Here is a 17,806-nt window from a genome sequence, read left to right on the forward strand (position 1 = left end):
ATGTGAAGTGTAGATACTAGCAGGACTTCATATTGTTGTGAGTGTATGGTTGTGGAGACAAGTGGAATCTATTTTGGATTGCCCCTAGTTTTATATAGCACAGGATTGAGGTTAGAGTATATCTTTCCCAGATAAGAGACATGTATTCCCTGCATTCCTGAAGACGGAGGGAGATTTTATTTTTAGTTGTTGACCTTTTAACAAGAGAGTACCGATTAGCCCTTCCTGAGCACTGACATTTGGCTGTAGAATTAGTTGAGCCAGTAGATTCTGGTTTTAATGGCAGGGAAGTTTCTTGGCAGGGTCTGCCTCTTTTGTCTCCCCTGAGTGCGACTTTGGACTGGTTGTTGACAGGTGCAGAGGTTTCACACATTATACTCATGTTTTCTTTTGCCTTGTTTATTGGCTTCATTCATTTTTTTGTAAAGCATTTTATTGATTTTTTGAATCATGTAACATACAGAAATAACAAAATCGGTCCCTTCCCCTACTTCCCGACCCCCCAAGTCACCCGCAAATTTCTTAGGACATCCTCTATCTTTATGTATTCCTTTCTCCTGTGTGTAACTCAGATCCATTTCCCTTTCCAAGTCTTCTATCTTTGGAGTCCCAGCAGGTCACCATTTGCATGCTGTCTCGCTCTTGGCCAGAAGGAACCCCTAAATAATGAGTTTTGGTTGGTAAGAAGTAGCATTAGAATCAGTCCATATTCCTAATAAGGTCCATGGCGCTTTCCTCTCTATCCCCACTTCAGTGGCCACCTCTAGCCTATGATGGATCTTCTCCCACAAAAATACCAGGCAGTCCCAAAGTTTATGGAGTAAAGTCCCTAATTGCCCACATTGTCGTAAACAGGAGGGATTTGATATTTTTCCGATAGTGTGTAAGTGTGCTCTAGTATAATAGACTCTAATCGCTACAGGCTTGGCATGGGAAATTGTAGCACGGCTATCCAATCTTCATCTTCTCTCTCTCCAACATCAATCTCCCATTTTTTTCTTAGTCTAACTCAATCTTTGAGTATTTCTCATACAAGTCTGGTATGTAAGCAAGATCATTTTCCTTTCTAGGGGTCCATCTAATAACCTATATTTTAGTGGAGAGGACTCCATAGTTGAATTTACGGCCATGATCTGCGTTTTTAAGACGTGTCGTAACTGAAGGTATTTAAACATTTCAGAGGGTTGCATTTGATATTCTGTTTGAAAATGTGAGAATGGTGCCATTCCGTTAGCATCCCACATGTCCACCAAAGTACTTATTCATATATGAGATCCCATTGTCTAAAATGTGTTGCAACATCTTGGAGCCATGTGCCCACCCATTGTGGGGTCCCCCAGGGTCAGTCTTCCTTTCCAACCCATCGCTCTCTGTAACTCATGCCACAATTCCACTGGTACTCTTCTGGCTGGAAGAGCATCCTTTCTCTATTTCTCCCCCTTACAGGACACATAGATAACTTTTCTCTCCCATCATTTCCTACCAATTCGAAACATTGGATTGGTCAGTGGTGCAAAGTCCCAATCGTTAATTATAGATAACTGTGTTGCTTCATAATATCTCTTCACATTAGGGAGGGCTATCCCACCCTCATATGTGGAGCACTGTAAGTTAGCAAGCTCTATTCTCAGGGTGTCGCCCTGCCAGAGGAGAGCCAGTAGAAGTGTATCTACCACATTAAAAAATTGTTTAGGTAGGCTATAGGGGCCATTTTGTAGCATGTAAATAAACATGGTGAGTCCCACCATTTTAAATACTGCTGCTTTTCCCAACAGGGAAAGTGGCAGGCCTTCCCAATATTTTACATCTTTTCCAAGGTACCTTAATAGGGGTGCTAACTTATCATTACAGTGCATAATAGCGGACTTAGAAATCCAAAGTGCCAGGTTTTTAAAATGTGTCCTTTCAAACCATAGCAGCTGTGGGAGAGATTCTTTCACCTCTCAGGTGCCCACTGGGACAAATCAAAGATTTATTCCAATTAATATGAAGTCTGGCGTGTTCCTCGAAAAGCTCCATTATTTCTCAAATTCTGCCTACATTTTTATCTGGATCTGCCAAGTAGAGCACTACTTGATCCACATACATTTATATAAATTTTTCCAATGATGAATCCCACCTCCAACCATTAATTTGTGCATCATGTCTTACCCATTACACTAGCGGCTCTGTTGCTAATGCAAACAGTAACGGTGACAGGGGACATCTCTAGCGTTCCCCTCTCTATTGGGAATATATTGGATAGAATGCCATTCACCTACACTGTCGCTTGAGGTGCGGTATATAGTAAATGAATCCATTTTAGAAATTTTGGGCCAAATCCCATTTTTGGTAGCACTGCAAACATATAGGGCCGCTCCACTGAATCAAATGCTTTATGAGCATCTGGGGAGACCACAGCCAGCGGTACCTGCAGCCCTGCCACCACCACCATAATTTTGTATAATCTTCTAACATTAAAGCCGGTAAAACAATGCAGCATAAAGCTGTTTTGGTCTTGGTGTATCAGGTCTAACATCACTCCCCTCAGTCTATTTGTCAGTGCCTTTGCCAACATCTTAGCTTCTACATTCAACAACAATATTGGTCTATATGAATCCCATCTATCCGCTGGTTTCCCTGGCTTCAGGATAGAAATCACAGTCACTGTCCCTAGAGCCCCAGGTAGTTCCCCTTTTTCATAAGCTGTAATATACATATCGTGTAAGGGAGGTACTACATTTGCAGCCATATGACTAAAGACTTCCACTGGTAATCCATTAGGACCCGAGATTTTCCCAGATCGAAATTGTGCAAGAGCTATCCTTATTTCTTCGTCTGTTAGACTAGCCTCTAATTCTTGAGCTTTCGCCCTATTCAATATGTTGCAGCGGCAATCATTCACACATGCCTGCAGCTCTGCATAAATATAGCTATGAGTCCCCCTGTTGAACTCCTGCAAATAACCTGCCGCAGTCTCCACTATAAGCTTGCTACTATGTACCTTGCTCCCTCAAAAGTTTATCATCTCTGTTATATGTGATCTTGCAGTCTCCCTAGTCATCAACTATGCAAGCAGTTTCCCCGCCTTATTTCCCCCTTCATATATTTTCCCTTGTTGTGCTTGATATACTAATTTAACCTTGTTGTGATTACTGCCTTATATTTTGTTCCTTGTTCTCATTGTCGAGTTATGTTATCCATTTGCGAATGGGCCTGTGAATCCTCTAAGCCCCTTATCTCCTTTTCAAAATCTTTGCATTCTTTGTCACTCTTTCTTTTATCTGCCACCTCTCCAGCTATTATCTCTCCTCTTAATAACAGGTTATACGTCTCCCATAGGACAGTCTCATCCACGTCCGTCTCTCTATTCTCTTTAAAATAATTATCTGTGACTCGCGCCAATCTCTCCACTTCCTCAGGGGAAGTTAGGCGCCAAGCCACCATCCGCCAGGTGCCTATCTGTCTTGTGCTATGAGCCTGTATTCTAATCTCAAGGAGGGAATGACCCGAGATACCTTGTGCTTTAAATTGCGCGTCTCTACATCTGTGTAGTGTCAATGCAAGAGTAAACATATAGGCCCTCATTACGACATTGGCGGTAAATCCCGCTCACCGCCACACTGACGGCCGCCAACATACCGCCACAGTGGCAATCTGACAGACTACAGCCACATACACATATCCGTCAGACCAAAGGTCAGTGATAAAGTGGCGGTCCCAAAACCCATACCATTACACCAACAAAACAACGCCCATCACATTATGACCCACGAATCACCATGGCGGATATTCAACAGCAGTAAACCATTGGTGGTACATACTGCCGCTCTCAGAATGGGCACCCACATACAAAACAAAACCACATTGGCCAATACCAAATAGACACACCTGACACCAATACACACACCACACCCACACACCAACATCACTATAAAACACACACCCACAATACCCGCAACCCCTTACGAACACCAATTGCTACCAGGAGACTGCGAAGAAGAGCACAGAGACAACTAGACACACACACAACTCACACCCATACATCCTTCATGCACTCTACATCACACACCCCACCACATTACCCAACACACCCTCACCAACACACATAACACAACACCCATTCCACCACAAAGGCACCCCTGTTTCACTGAGGAGTTAAGGGTCATGGTGGAGGAAATTGTCAGGGTAGAGCCACAGCTCTTTGAAGCACAGGTACAGCAAATATCTATAGCAAGGAAGATGGAGCTATGGCTGAGAATCGTGGACAGGGTCAATGCCGTGGGACAGCACCCAAGAACAAGGGACGACTTCAGGAAGAGGTGGAACGACCTACGGGGGAAGATACATTCCATTGCAGCAAGGCACCAGCTCGCCATACAGAGTACTGGCGGTGGACCGCCACCTCCTCCCCCACAGCTCACAGCATGGGAGGAGCAAGTCTTGGCATTACTGCATCCTGATGGACTCACTGGAGTAGCTGGAGGACTGGACACTGGTAAGTCAACATTTACTACTCATCACCCCCCCCCCCCACCTGCATGCCATTTCACACTCTCACCCTCACTCCCATCACTCCACTCCAACCCACACACTGCACCTACACATCTCACTAACCCCCAATGCCCAGCCCTGTATGCCATACCAATGCATGGACAGCCCTCCCAGCCCTGCATGGAAACCCATCACTAAAGCATGCACAGCTTAGGGAAACGAACATACCAACAATACATCACCATACACAAGTAAAATCTGGCAGGGCAACACCAACAATAGAGGGGAAGCCAGGGATGTACAATATCTCACAGACATGAAGCATAATACATCACTTACATCCCTACAGGTACCCCAGCCAATGTCAGTAGAGAGGAGGTGCCACCACTATCCAGCCCCCCAACAGAGAAGGCCCCCAGTGATGACAGTAACTCTGGACTTCAGGATCTGGAGGACTTACCCGGCCCATCAGGGACCACTGGACAGATGGTTACCCAAGCACAATCACAGACCACCACAGAGCCTCCCCCATCAGGATCCAACACCACAGCACCCACCCAGTGTACCCAAACCTCTGTCCCCAGGACACATCAATCAGCACTGTGTCCACCTGTACAGGGACCCCAGGCCACACATCATGCCCAAGACAATCAGGGACCTGGGGTCAGTGGCAGTGGGCACACCGTTAAGAGGACAGGGCCACAGGTCAACAGGGTAACTGGGAGGACAGCTGTGTGCCAGGGGGTGAACAGGACCAGGGAACCGACTCTCCAGGAGGCACTCTCCGAGATCCTGGGAGCCTACCAACATTGCCAGGAAACGATGGGCCAGATCCTTGACAAAGTGCAGGAGGACAGGTGGCTGCAGCAGGGACAGTATCAGGGAGGACTTGCAGGCAATTAACAACACCCTGATATCCATAGCAGGGGTGCTGGCAGACATGTCCAACATCATGAGGGAGGCAACAGCATACCAGTGGGCCCCTACCACTAGCCAGTCCATTAACCAGCCCACCACTTCCGCTGCCGCTAGTGGGCAGGAGGCCCCGCCACAGGACCCACAGGCCACCAGCCTCCCTCCCCCTGTAGAAGGCAAACCACTCCGCAAACGTTCCTTGCGACCCAGACAGACGCCAGAGACACTTTCCAAGACCACCCCCAGGAAATGAGACTCGCCTGATTGTCCCCCTTGTGTCCTACTCAGTCACCCTGACCACCTTGAACTGCCATTGCTCCCCTACTTATGTCCCCTTGGACACTGCACCTGTGCTACAAACAGACTGGAACAATACCCTGGACTTTCCTCCATCATCACCCCATTCCATTGCACTTTCCCCTTAATTTCTTAGCACTACAATAAACACCCTTGGACAAAACTCGACTACTAATATTTCCTGTATTGTAAATTTGTATTGATGGAAAAATCTACATCCATTGCAAATGAACTGTACATTGTGGTGGAGAACACACACCAGCAGTTCAATCACTAAGATGAAGAGCAGCTGCAATAGCAGGCAAGCTTATCTCCTGCCATGCCTTAGTGTCCAAATATCAGAGATGACACTGTTGATCATAACCCTGGCTCCAACTTGTGAATTTAACAGCTGAAAACATTTCAAAAGTTAGTGGCCAAGACCATAGTTCTCAGAGCTTCAAACAAGAAGTCCCAGCCTACACTTTAAAAAACGTTCCCGATATCGAATGAAGTCCTCACACGTTCATCCTCATATGGTTTCAGTTGGTGGCTGAAATGGGTAAATCTAGGATTTGGCAATGTGCTCCTACATGGTGTAAAGCTGATAGATTTCAATGCATCAGTTGTGGGATCATTCTCATTAACCTCCTCGCTATTTCCTTGCTCATGGTTTTAATACTTATGTTGGCCATTGATAGAGGTCAGTAAGATTTATAGTCTGTTGGATCTTTAATAGGTGTTGATATTATTATTATTATGATTGCTTCTTGCATCACACCTGGCAGTCTGCCTCTCTCTATTGCTCCCTCCCAGACTGCTAGCGGCTTATCTGTCAACATTGTGGTGAACATTTACAGACGTCAGTTTGTAGGCCATCTGGGTGAGGTATTCTTCATGCGTATACCCTTAGGAGTGGCCCTCAGCTCATCTACTGTTTGCGTTTCATATCGGTCATCTTGCCCGGTATGAAACTTGCATTTTGACTGTGCAGCTCATTCTGTGTACCTTTCTATTTTCTCATGGTTGTCTATTTGTTGTCAGGCATACAAAGTTTGAAGGTAATGTCGAAATACACAGTGAATTTCTTTTTGAGTATTGCAGTGGATGCCGGACTCATCTACCACTCCTTCTATTGGCTCTCTCGGGTATGCTCTATTCTGCAGCCATGCTAGTATTTTCCCTGACTTATCTCCATCCCTGTATAGTTTTCATCTATATGAATTGTAGGAGTGCCTATCCAATCTTTTGTGAAGTTCTCCCAGTTTTCATTTATTGTCTACAATAGTCTCTTGGGTGTTGTTGATGCCCCAGAGGGCTGCTTCCTGTTGTGTAATATCAGTCTTTAGGTTCCTAATATCTGTTCTAATTTGGGATGAGACTCCATAACACCCTACCCAGGTTTATCCCCTGTACACTACCTTCACTGTGTGACATTCAGCCTTCCAGAGAGAAGCAATGTTGCAGTTATTCTGAAAATATCTTCGTAAATCTATGCCTTGTCCTAAAGTGATTGTTTTGGAGGACCTCTTCAGGAGGAGCTTCCACTTTGGAATAGATCATCTACTGCAGTATTGTGTGTATGGCATGTATGTCCGGGAATGATCTGACAGGGTCCTGCCTAGTTATTTCACTCTGTGCACCCCAATCAATCAATCACCTACATTTATATAGTGCAGAGCTACTCAAACAGTGTGTCCTGGCACTACAGGACTGAGGATGCTGATGGAAATTGGGCAGCTTAGAATGCTGAAGTAAAAAGCCACATTTTAAAATTGCATTTAAAAAACCCTACGTCTTTGATTGCTCGAAGATGCCTGGGCAGAGAGTTCCATCTCCCTCATTGCCAACACAGCAAAAGAGGAGTCATCCCCTTTGTTTTGGGCACCACAGTCAACAGTCTGTCTGTGGAGCAAAGAGCTCTAGAAGGCTGATACTGCGGGAGCCTTATGGATTGATATTTAGGTCCATGTCTGTATTAAGCTCAATGTCCTCACATCAGTTCCTTGAACTGCACTCTCGCCTTACTGGGCAACCAGTGCAATTCCTTAAGATATCTTTGAACAGAAGTGTACTAAGAAATCCTTAGCAGGAGCTGAGCTGCTGCATTCTGTATCAGCTGAAGTCTCTTTAGGAGATACCCCGGAAGACATCAGTAAAGAGCATTGGCTTAATCCAGTCGTGATGTTATAAGGGCATGGGTCACCATCTTCTGGCAGGCAGTAGGGAGGACAAACATAAACTTCCTCAGCATCCACATAAGGCCAAGGCATGCCTGAGCTATGCTTTCCTCATAAAGAAGAGGTTGTCATCAAATTTCACTTTTAAATTCCTAACCTCTATCAAAGGTGATGGTAGGAGAGGAGAGGAGCTGGGCCAAATCTCACCTCAGCACAGTCGTGGTGGGGAGCCAAAAACCAAAGCCTCCGTCTTGCTTGTCTTATATTGGAGGATACTCTGGGACATCAACTAGAACACTGCCGACAGGCATGATTTAAATCTATCCTGGGCACATGAGATGTCCCCATCCCATGTCAGGATCATCTGCGTATCTTTTGCGTAGGAGATTATCTGAACACCAAAGGATTCCATCAAGGATGCCAAAGGTGAAATATATACATTGAACAAAGTCAGACTTAGAGCGGAGCCATGGGGAACCCCAAATTCTAGAACTTTGAATTCGGACACAAATGACGGCATCCATACCGATTATGATCTGCCTGTCAAGAAAGAACTAAACCGTGACAAGGGGGCCTCACCTACTCCAATTGCCCACAAGCGCTGCAACAAGATAGGATGGGACACCTTGTCAAAAGCCACCAAGAGATCTAACAGCAGTAAGCAACCTTCTTTCCACTATCCACTGCCAGTTTGATAGTATCTGAAACCTCTACAAGCGCTGATTCTTTATTGAAACCTGTGTGAAAACCAGATTGCGATGGATGCAACAGCTGATTGACAGTAAGATAACTAGAGAGCTGGATGTTAATCAGTTTTTCTAAGACTTTCGAAAAAGCAGGCAGCAAAGAGATTAGTCTGTAATTAGCCAGAACTGTTTTGTCCACCAAAGGTTTCTTCAGCAAAGGGATCAATTTCGCTCTCTTCCAATTGTTTCGAACAATAAACTGATGGAGGGACTCATTTATTAGCTGATTCAGGACTGGGTTAATTACCTCAGCATTAGAAGTTAGAATCTGCAGCAGACACGGATCATCTGGAGAACCAGAATTACATGTTTTGAGAGTTAGCTTTGAATCTTCAATGGAGCTAGGAAGAAACTCTGTTAAGGTGCAGGAGGCACAATCACAACTATAAAAGTCCTGATGCTTCTCTTGACCTGTGGAACTGACTGAAAAGTCATAAGCTGTTTCCTTCAGAGTCTCCACAATGCCTCAAATTTTATTCTCAAAAAATCCGAAAGCAGATTTTTCGCGAGGTGTCCAAGTTCTGAGAGAGAGCGGACAGACTGATAAACTTTTTTGTGATTTTGAAAATCTCTCTCAGTTTATTATTGGACTGCATAATTTTGATAACAAAGTATTTTGTCTGTGCTTTTTTATTTCTTTGTGATAAACAGACAGTTCCTTGTTTGTAGCAATCCTTGTCTACTGGAAGATAGTGCTTGCGTCAAGCTCTTTTGAGTTTTTTGCATAGCTGTCTTATCCGCCTAAGCTCATTGTCCAACCAGGGTACCGATGGCCTTTTTCAGCCAGTTGAGCTCACTTCATAAGGTAAACCTTGATCAGCCGTATTGTTGAGCCAAGTATTAGTTGCACCAACATCAATTGCAATGTTGCCAGTAAACTAGACCGCTGACAAATTTATGGGGATTATAATACGGAGGACTGGATGTCCGTCACATTTGTGATGGAGTATTCCATCCACTAACATTTAAATCAGGCCCTCAGTCAATTGAAAGTTAGAGTTTTATTACAAAATCTCAAAATAGGCATTACAGAGAAATGCAATGAATTGAAGGCTCAGATACAGAGTACATAGTCATAAATCTGTATTCTTAGTCCCAACAGGCAACACAAATCATAAAGATAGCATCTCTGGAAAAAGGAAAGTCTCTGATTTAATGGACAGAGTCCTGTGAAGGAAACAAAAAGTCTCTGGCTCTTCCGCCCCCCACAATCCCCAACCCAAACCAGGGCTTTTTATACACATTTTATGAATATGTAATAAGCAACAACTGTAAATTCAGCATGGCATGACTAGTGATAGCACATATTGAGCAAATCAGAATTCAGATCACCACAACAAAAATATAACACTAACCCATTTCTAAGGAAATGGAAAACTCCATCAGGTTTCCAAAACAACAGCAGAGAGAGATGTTGAACACAATATGAAACATTTTCAAACAAAGACTCATACACTATTATATGCTAGTGAGCCTGTATTGGAACTTCCAGCATAAGTTTCCATCAGTTTGATACATTCAGTACACAAAATGTAATGCACAATACATGCTCTCTAAGAATAGCCAATCATGTAACAGTGTCCTGTGTGCTGCAAAGTCTGTGGGGAGAGAAGACACTCAGGGGGACATTGATTGGGAGAGGTAATGAGCAGGAGCAAGATGACCAAAACACCAAAACAGCATTTATTAATAAAATTGTGTCTTTCCTCAAATGCGGCACAACTAAACTACATTAATAAACACACTTCTAAACCTCTCAATAAAATTGTTTCAAGTGCAACATTAATTCTTCATTTACAACTAGATTAGTCGTAAAATCATTAGTATTCAGAAATAATTTGTCCCACATAATTGCACATTTAGAAAACATTTTGACAGCCTCACGAGTGTGACACCCATTTCCTACTGAACTTTAAAAAACATCAAAAGTACAGCAAATGGGAAACACTCCCTTTGTATGTTTCACGATGTGGTATATCCCCCTAGAATGCAGGAAATGAGTGAAAGTAGGAGAAACTGTTAGATTCGCACCACCATGTCATTAAAAATTTAAACAGTGCTTTTGAATGTAAGAAATAGCATTGATAAACTCATTATGTCGTGATTAATACAGCAAACAACTTTTATGTTTGGAGCATGAAGGTATGTTTTATGTATAGCTGTGGGGAGGCAAATGTACTTTTCTGTGGGGTGTTTTTGTCACACCATACAAAGGAAAAGTGATACTGTCGGAAAAGGGAAAAGCAATGCTGTGAGTTCATATTGCAGTGGTGTGTGTGGGGGAGGAGCGTCGGGTACTCAGCTGGTGAGGGATTATTGTGTTGTTGTGGAGGGTGTCAGTGAGTTAAAGTAGTGTGGTCGATAGGAGTTGAATCATGGTAGTGTGGTACTTGAGATGGTAGGTCGGGGTGAAAGCTTGTAGTATAGTGTTGGCGAGTGATAGTACAGTGGTATGAGTGACAGTGTGGTGCTTCTGAGTGGGAACCCAATGCTGTTGAGTAATATCGATGTGGTAGGGAAGGTGGTAAAGTTGCATCAGTGGGTTATTCAATCCAGTGGGGAGGAGATGTGGCAATGATGTGGCAGTGATTGATGTGGGAGTTCAATGGTGGAAGGAGGTAATGCAACTCTGTTTGGATGACAGTGTAGTAGTATGGGGTGTTGGTCCAGTGCTGGTGGTGGTGGCACCTTAATGGAGGTTGTGATGTACTGTTTTGGGTGGTAGTATTGTGGTGAGAGCATTGGAGTTGTGTTGCAGTGATAGAGCAGTACAAACTGTAACGTTGAGTGCAGCGATCTGAGGTAATACAGAAGTGGTGCACAGTGTCAGTGAAATCGTGTGGAGTAGAAGAACAGTGATTGTTGTGGTAGTGAACTCCTGGGGAATCTTATTCCAGTGATGTGGATGGTAGTGTAGTGGCAGCAATGCAGTGATTGATGGTAGTAGTGCAGCTGTGAGAGTGGTGCTTGGATATAGAATAATGGTAGTGCAGTCTTTACTGTAATATTGTGGTGCTTAGGGTACTAGTGTGGTGGTGGAGTTACTATTGTGGTAGTGGAGTTTGGAAGTGCATTGTTGAAAAGTGGTAGTGTATAGGTGTGACATGGGAAAGCAGTATTGGTGTGTTAAAGTTGTTAGTCCATTACTGAGCGATGACAGTGCAATGATTAGGAGTGATGTGGGTTATTTTGCAGTGCGATGTTGCGGTAATCCATTGTGGATGGTAAGCCTGTTCCTAAGGTTGGTAGTGCAGTGTTGGAGATGGTAGTTTGGTGCTGAGAATGTAATGCATGTAATGCAGTTGTGTGGTGTTGATAATGCAGTCATTGATGTAGTGGACTGATCTGGGAATGGTAGTGGTGATAAAGGCTGTAGTGCAGTGGTGGTGGTGTGATGATGAAGAGGGTAGTGCAGCACTAGGTAGTAGTGGAGTGTTAGATTGGTAGTGTGATTGTGAATTAATGGTCTGGGGTGTCAGTGCTTTGGTATGTGTAGTGATATAAAGTTAAAAGTGCTATTTCAGTTTTCGGGATGGTAGTGGGATGGAGTAGAAGGGAAATGGTGGAATTAGTACTGCAGTGGTGGTGGTGGGTAGTTGTTAGACCTTGCATCCTTGGTGTGGTTTCCCCCCTAACATTTTACCTTTAACCCTCCTGTTTTACTGATGTAGGGCCTGATTTAGATCTTGGTGGAGGGGTTACTCTATCGCAAAGATGATGGATATCCCATTTGCCAAAATCTAAACACCATTTTCGGTCACGATGCTCATTTTTACAGAAACTAAACCTCAACAGGAAGCACTTACCAATATAAACGTAGCAGGTGCCCCAGTTGAAGCTCAGCTTCTGGAAAGGACAAGCCACCCTAACTCTCGGGCTTGGCAAAGATAAAGCAAGGCTGTGCGCTCAGAGATCCCATAGCAGAAAAAGATCCAGAATCCTTCCTGGAGGTGAACTGATGATGTACTGGAGCGTAATCTGTATCTGACTGTGACGCGCGGTTTCTATCTTCCTCTCCTGGAGGCACAGAGTAGAAGGTTCTCCCTTTATGAAGCACCTGTAAGCTCTGCCCGCTGAGCCACGCCCCGTCCACCCTCGAAGTAGGTAAAGGAATTCCCGCCTTTTACCAGGATGATGGACAGCTTTCCAAAACGACCCCAATGCGTTTACCGCCGACTCCGGTGGTGCGTTGTTGATGCTCAGAAGCACGAGGACATCTCCACAAAGACGCACTAGTAACAATAACATTGCCAAAGGCACACAAGGTTGCTGGAGACGTTTTACCCCGTGGCCCATCACGTACCCCTAGTGTACAATATAAACAGGGTATATAAAACATGCTAGGTAACGCTTACTGACATACTCGTAGAAAATACTCCGGTTGTGTAGGCCACGATGCTCATTTTACAGAAACTAAACCTCAAAGGAAGCACTTACCAATATAAACGTAGCAGGTGCCGCAGTCGAAGCTCAGCTTCTGGAAAGGACAAGCCACCCTGGCTCTTGGGCTTGGCAAGGATGAAGCACGGCTGTGTGCTCAGAGATCCCATAGCAGAGGAAGATCTGGAGTCCTTCCTGGAGGTGAACTGATGGTGTGCTGGAGCGTGGTCTGTGTCTGACTGTGAGCCGCGGGTTCTATCTTCCTCTCCTGGAGACACAGAGTAGAAGGATCTCCCTTTATAAAGCACCTGTAAGCTCCGCCCGCTGAGCCACGCCCGTCCACCCTCGAAGTAGGTAAAGGAATTCCCGCCTCTTACCAGGATGATGGACAGCTTTCCAAAAACGACCCCACTGCGTTTACCGCCGATTCCGGTGGTGCGTTGTTGATGCGCAGAAGCACGAGGACATCTCCACAAAGACGCACTAGTAACAATAACATTGCCAAAGGCACACAAGGTTGCTGGAGACGTTTACCCCGTGGCCCATCACGTACCCCTAGTGTACAATATAAACAGGGTATATAAAACATGCTAGGTAACGCTTACTGACATGCTCGTAGAAAATACTCCGGTTGTGTAGGCCACGATGCTCATTTTACAGAAACTAAACCTCAAAGGAAGCACTTACCAATATAAACGTAGCAGGTGCCGCAGTCGAAGCTCAGCTTCTGGAAAGGACAAGCCACCCTGGCTCTTGGGCTTGGCAAGGATGAAGCACGGCTGTGCGCTCAGAGATCCCATAGCAGAGGAAGATCTGGAGTCCTTCCTGGAGGTGAACTGATGGTGTGCTGGAGCGTGGTCTGTGTCTGACTGTGACGCGCGGGTTCTATCTTCCTCTCCTGGAGACACAGAGTAGAAGGTTCTCCCTTTATGAAGCACCTGTAAGCTCTGCCCGCTGAGCCACGCCCCGTCCACCCTCGAAGTAGGTAAAGGAATTCCCGCCTTTTACCAGGATGATGGACAGCTTTCCAAAACGACCCCAATGCGTTTACCGCCGACTCCGGTGGTGCGTTGTTGATGCTCAGAAGCACGAGGACATCTCCACAAAGACGCACTAGTAACAATAACATTGCCAAAGGCACACAAGGTTGCTGGAGACGTTTTACCCCGTGGCCCATCACGTACCCCTAGTGTACAATATAAACAGGGTATATAAAACATGCTAGGTAACGCTTACTGACATACTCGTAGAAAATACTCCGGTTGTGTAGGCCACGATGCTCATTTTACAGAAACTAAACCTCAAAGGAAGCACTTACCAATATAAACGTAGCAGGTGCCGCAGTCGAAGCTCAGCTTCTGGAAAGGACAAGCCACCCTGGCTCTTGGGCTTGGCAAGGATGAAGCACGGCTGTGTGCTCAGAGATCCCATAGCAGAGGAAGATCTGGAGTCCTTCCTGGAGGTGAACTGATGGTGTGCTGGAGCGTGGTCTGTGTCTGACTGTGAGCCGCGGGTTCTATCTTCCTCTCCTGGAGACACAGAGTAGAAGGATCTCCCTTTATAAAGCACCTGTAAGCTCCGCCCGCTGAGCCACGCCCGTCCACCCTCGAAGTAGGTAAAGGAATTCCCGCCTCTTACCAGGATGATGGACAGCTTTCCAAAAACGACCCCACTGCGTTTACCGCCGATTCCGGTGGTGCGTTGTTGATGCGCAGAAGCACGAGGACATCTCCACAAAGACGCACTAGTAACAATAACATTGCCAAAGGCACACAAGGTTGCTGGAGACGTTTACCCCGTGGCCCATCACGTACCCCTAGTGTACAATATAAACAGGGTATATAAAACATGCTAGGTAACGCTTACTGACATGCTCGTAGAAAATACTCCGGTTGTGTAGGCCACGATGCTCATTTTACAGAAACTAAACCTCAAAGGAAGCACTTACCAATATAAACGTAGCAGGTGCCGCAGTCGAAGCTCAGCTTCTGGAAAGGACAAGCCACCCTGGCTCTTGGGCTTGGCAAGGATGAAGCACGGCTGTGCGCTCAGAGATCCCATAGCAGAGGAAGATCTGGAGTCCTTCCTGGAGGTGAACTGATGGTGTGCTGGAGCGTGGTCTGTGTCTGACTGTGACGCGCGGGTTCTATCTTCCTCTCCTGGAGACACAGAGTAGAAGGATCTCCCTTTATAAAGCACCTGTAAGCTCCGCCCGCTGAGCCACGCCCGTCCACCCTCGAAGTAGGTAAAGGAATTCCCGCCTCTTACCAGGATGATGGACAGCTTTCCAAAACGACCCCACTGCGTTTACCGCCGATTCCGGTGGTGCGTTGTTGATGCGCAGAAGCACGAGGACATCTCCACAAAGACGCACTAGTAACAATAACATTGCCAAAGGCACACAAGGTTGCTGGAGACGTTTACCCCCTGGCCCATCACGTACCCCTAGTGTACAATATAAACAGGGTGTATAAAACATGCTAGGTAACGCTTACTGACATACTCGTAGAAAATACTCCGGTTGTGTAGGCCACGATGCTCATTTTACAGAAACTAAACCTCAACAGGAAGCACTTACCAATATAAACGTAGCAGGTGCCGCAGTCGAAGCTCAGCCTCTGGAAAGGACAAGCCACCCTGGCTCTTGGGCTTGGCAAGGATGAAGCACGGCTGTGCGCTCAGAGATCCCATAGCAGAGGAAGATCTGGAGTCCTTCCTGGAGGTGAACTGATGGTGTGCTGGAGCGTGGTCTGTGTCTGACTGTGACGCGCGGGTTCTATCTTCCTCTCCTGGAGACACAGAGTAGAAGGTTCTCCCTTTATGAAGCACCTGTAAGCTCCGCCCGCTGAGCCACGCCCCGTCCACCCTCGAAGTAGGTAGGGGAATTCCCGCCTCTTGCCAGGATGATGGACAGCTTTCCAAAACGACCCCACTGCGTTTACCGCCGATTCCGGTGGTGTGTTGTTGATGCGCAGAAGCACGAGGACATCTCCACAAAGACGCACTAGTAACAATAACATTGCCAAAGGCACACAAGGTTGCTGGAGACGTTTACCCCGTGGCCCATCACGTACCCCTAGTGTACAATATAAACAGGGTATATAAAACATGCTAGGTAACGCTTACTGACATACTCGTAGAAAATACTCCGGTTGTGTAGGCCACGATGCTCATTTTACAGAAACTAAACCTCAAAGGAAGCACTTACCAATATAAACGTAGCAGGTGCCGCAGTCGAAGCTCAGCTTCTGGAAAGGACAAGCCACCCTAACTCTCGGGCTTGGCAAAGATTAAAGCAAGGCTGTGCGCTCAGAGATCCCATAGCAGAAAAAGATCCAGAATCCTTCCTGGAGGTGAACTGATGATGTACTGGAGTGTAATCTGTATCTGACTGTGACGCACGGGTTCTATCTTCCTCTCCTGGAGACACAGAGTAGAAGGTTCTCCCTTTATGAAGCACCTGTAAGCTCCGCCCGCTGTGCCACGCCCCGTCAACCCTCGAAGTAGGTAGGGGAATTCCCGCTTCTTGCCAGGATGATGGACAGCTTTCCAAGGCGACCCCACTGCGTTTGCCGCCGACTCGCGTGGTGCGTTGTTGATGCGCAGGGGCGCGAGGACATCTCCGCGGGGACGCACTAGTGGCAATGACATTGCCGGGGGCACACAAGGTTGCTGAAGACGTTTTGCCCCCGTGGCCCATCACGTACCCTAGTGTACAATGTGGACGCGGCAGATGCCACGGTTGAAGCTCACCTTCTGGAAAGGACGGCCCACCCTGGCTCTTGGGCTTAGCAGGGATGGGGCGGGGCGGGGCTGTGCGCTCAGAGATCCCATGGCGGAGGGGATCTGGAATCCTTCCTGGAGGTGAGCTGATGATGTGCTGGAGCGTGGTCTATGTCTGACTGGGAAGCGCGGTTTCTGTCTTCCTCTGCTGGAGACACAGAGTGGAGGGTTTCTCCCTTTGTGGAGCACCTGTGGGCTCCGCCCGCTGGGCCACGCCCCGTCCACCCTCGAGGTAGGTGGGGGAGTTCCCGCCTTTTTACCAGGACGATGGATGGACGACTAAGTATGTTTTACCCATGATTCTAATTATGTATTGTATGTGCAGATGTGTGTGTATAGTCATGTGTGTGTGTGTATAAATATATATATATATGTGTATGTATGTGTATATGTTGTTTCTGTGCCTGGCATGTTTCTATGAATTTCTGCTCTCTTTTTATCACACTTATCTACTCATCGCTCTTATGTCATGTCTCTATCAAACTATCCTCCATTCTCACTCGGACTCATCCCAAATCCCTTCGACCACTTTCATCTCCTAAATATCTCTGCCTAAGCTCATCCCTCCACCCCCACATCTAACTCACCAAACCTCACTCTACCTCTGTGACCTCCCACACAACCCTACTAAATTCTCCTGCATTCATCTCACCCTGCTACTATGCTCTCCCTAACCCTTCCACATCCTCTTTCCCCTCCGCCCCCCTTTTATTCATCTCAAGCCTTTGGATTGAGTAAATGAAGGATAAACTCCCAATTAACACTTCTGGATTTCTTTCCTCCTCCACCCCTCCATTACTCCAGTCAATCTAACTAACAAACTCTCATATCCGCAACTCAAATTAACTCATAATAATACTAAAACTGTACTCCTTATTAAATTATACTAATCCATCACTAATTCTTGTTGGGTACCGGAGTAGCGTGCTACTCATCGAAAAGCGCTTCGACGCCTCGTCAGGGGTAGTAAGCGCTATATAAATACGATTACAATTACAATTACAATTACAATATAAAGCAATTGTATTTAGATTACTTCAGATGGGATATCCA

This window comes from Pleurodeles waltl, chromosome 1_2 (assembly GCF_031143425.1).
Source record: "Pleurodeles waltl isolate 20211129_DDA chromosome 1_2, aPleWal1.hap1.20221129, whole genome shotgun sequence".
NCBI classification, from domain to species: domain Eukaryota; kingdom Metazoa; phylum Chordata; class Amphibia; order Caudata; family Salamandridae; genus Pleurodeles; species Pleurodeles waltl.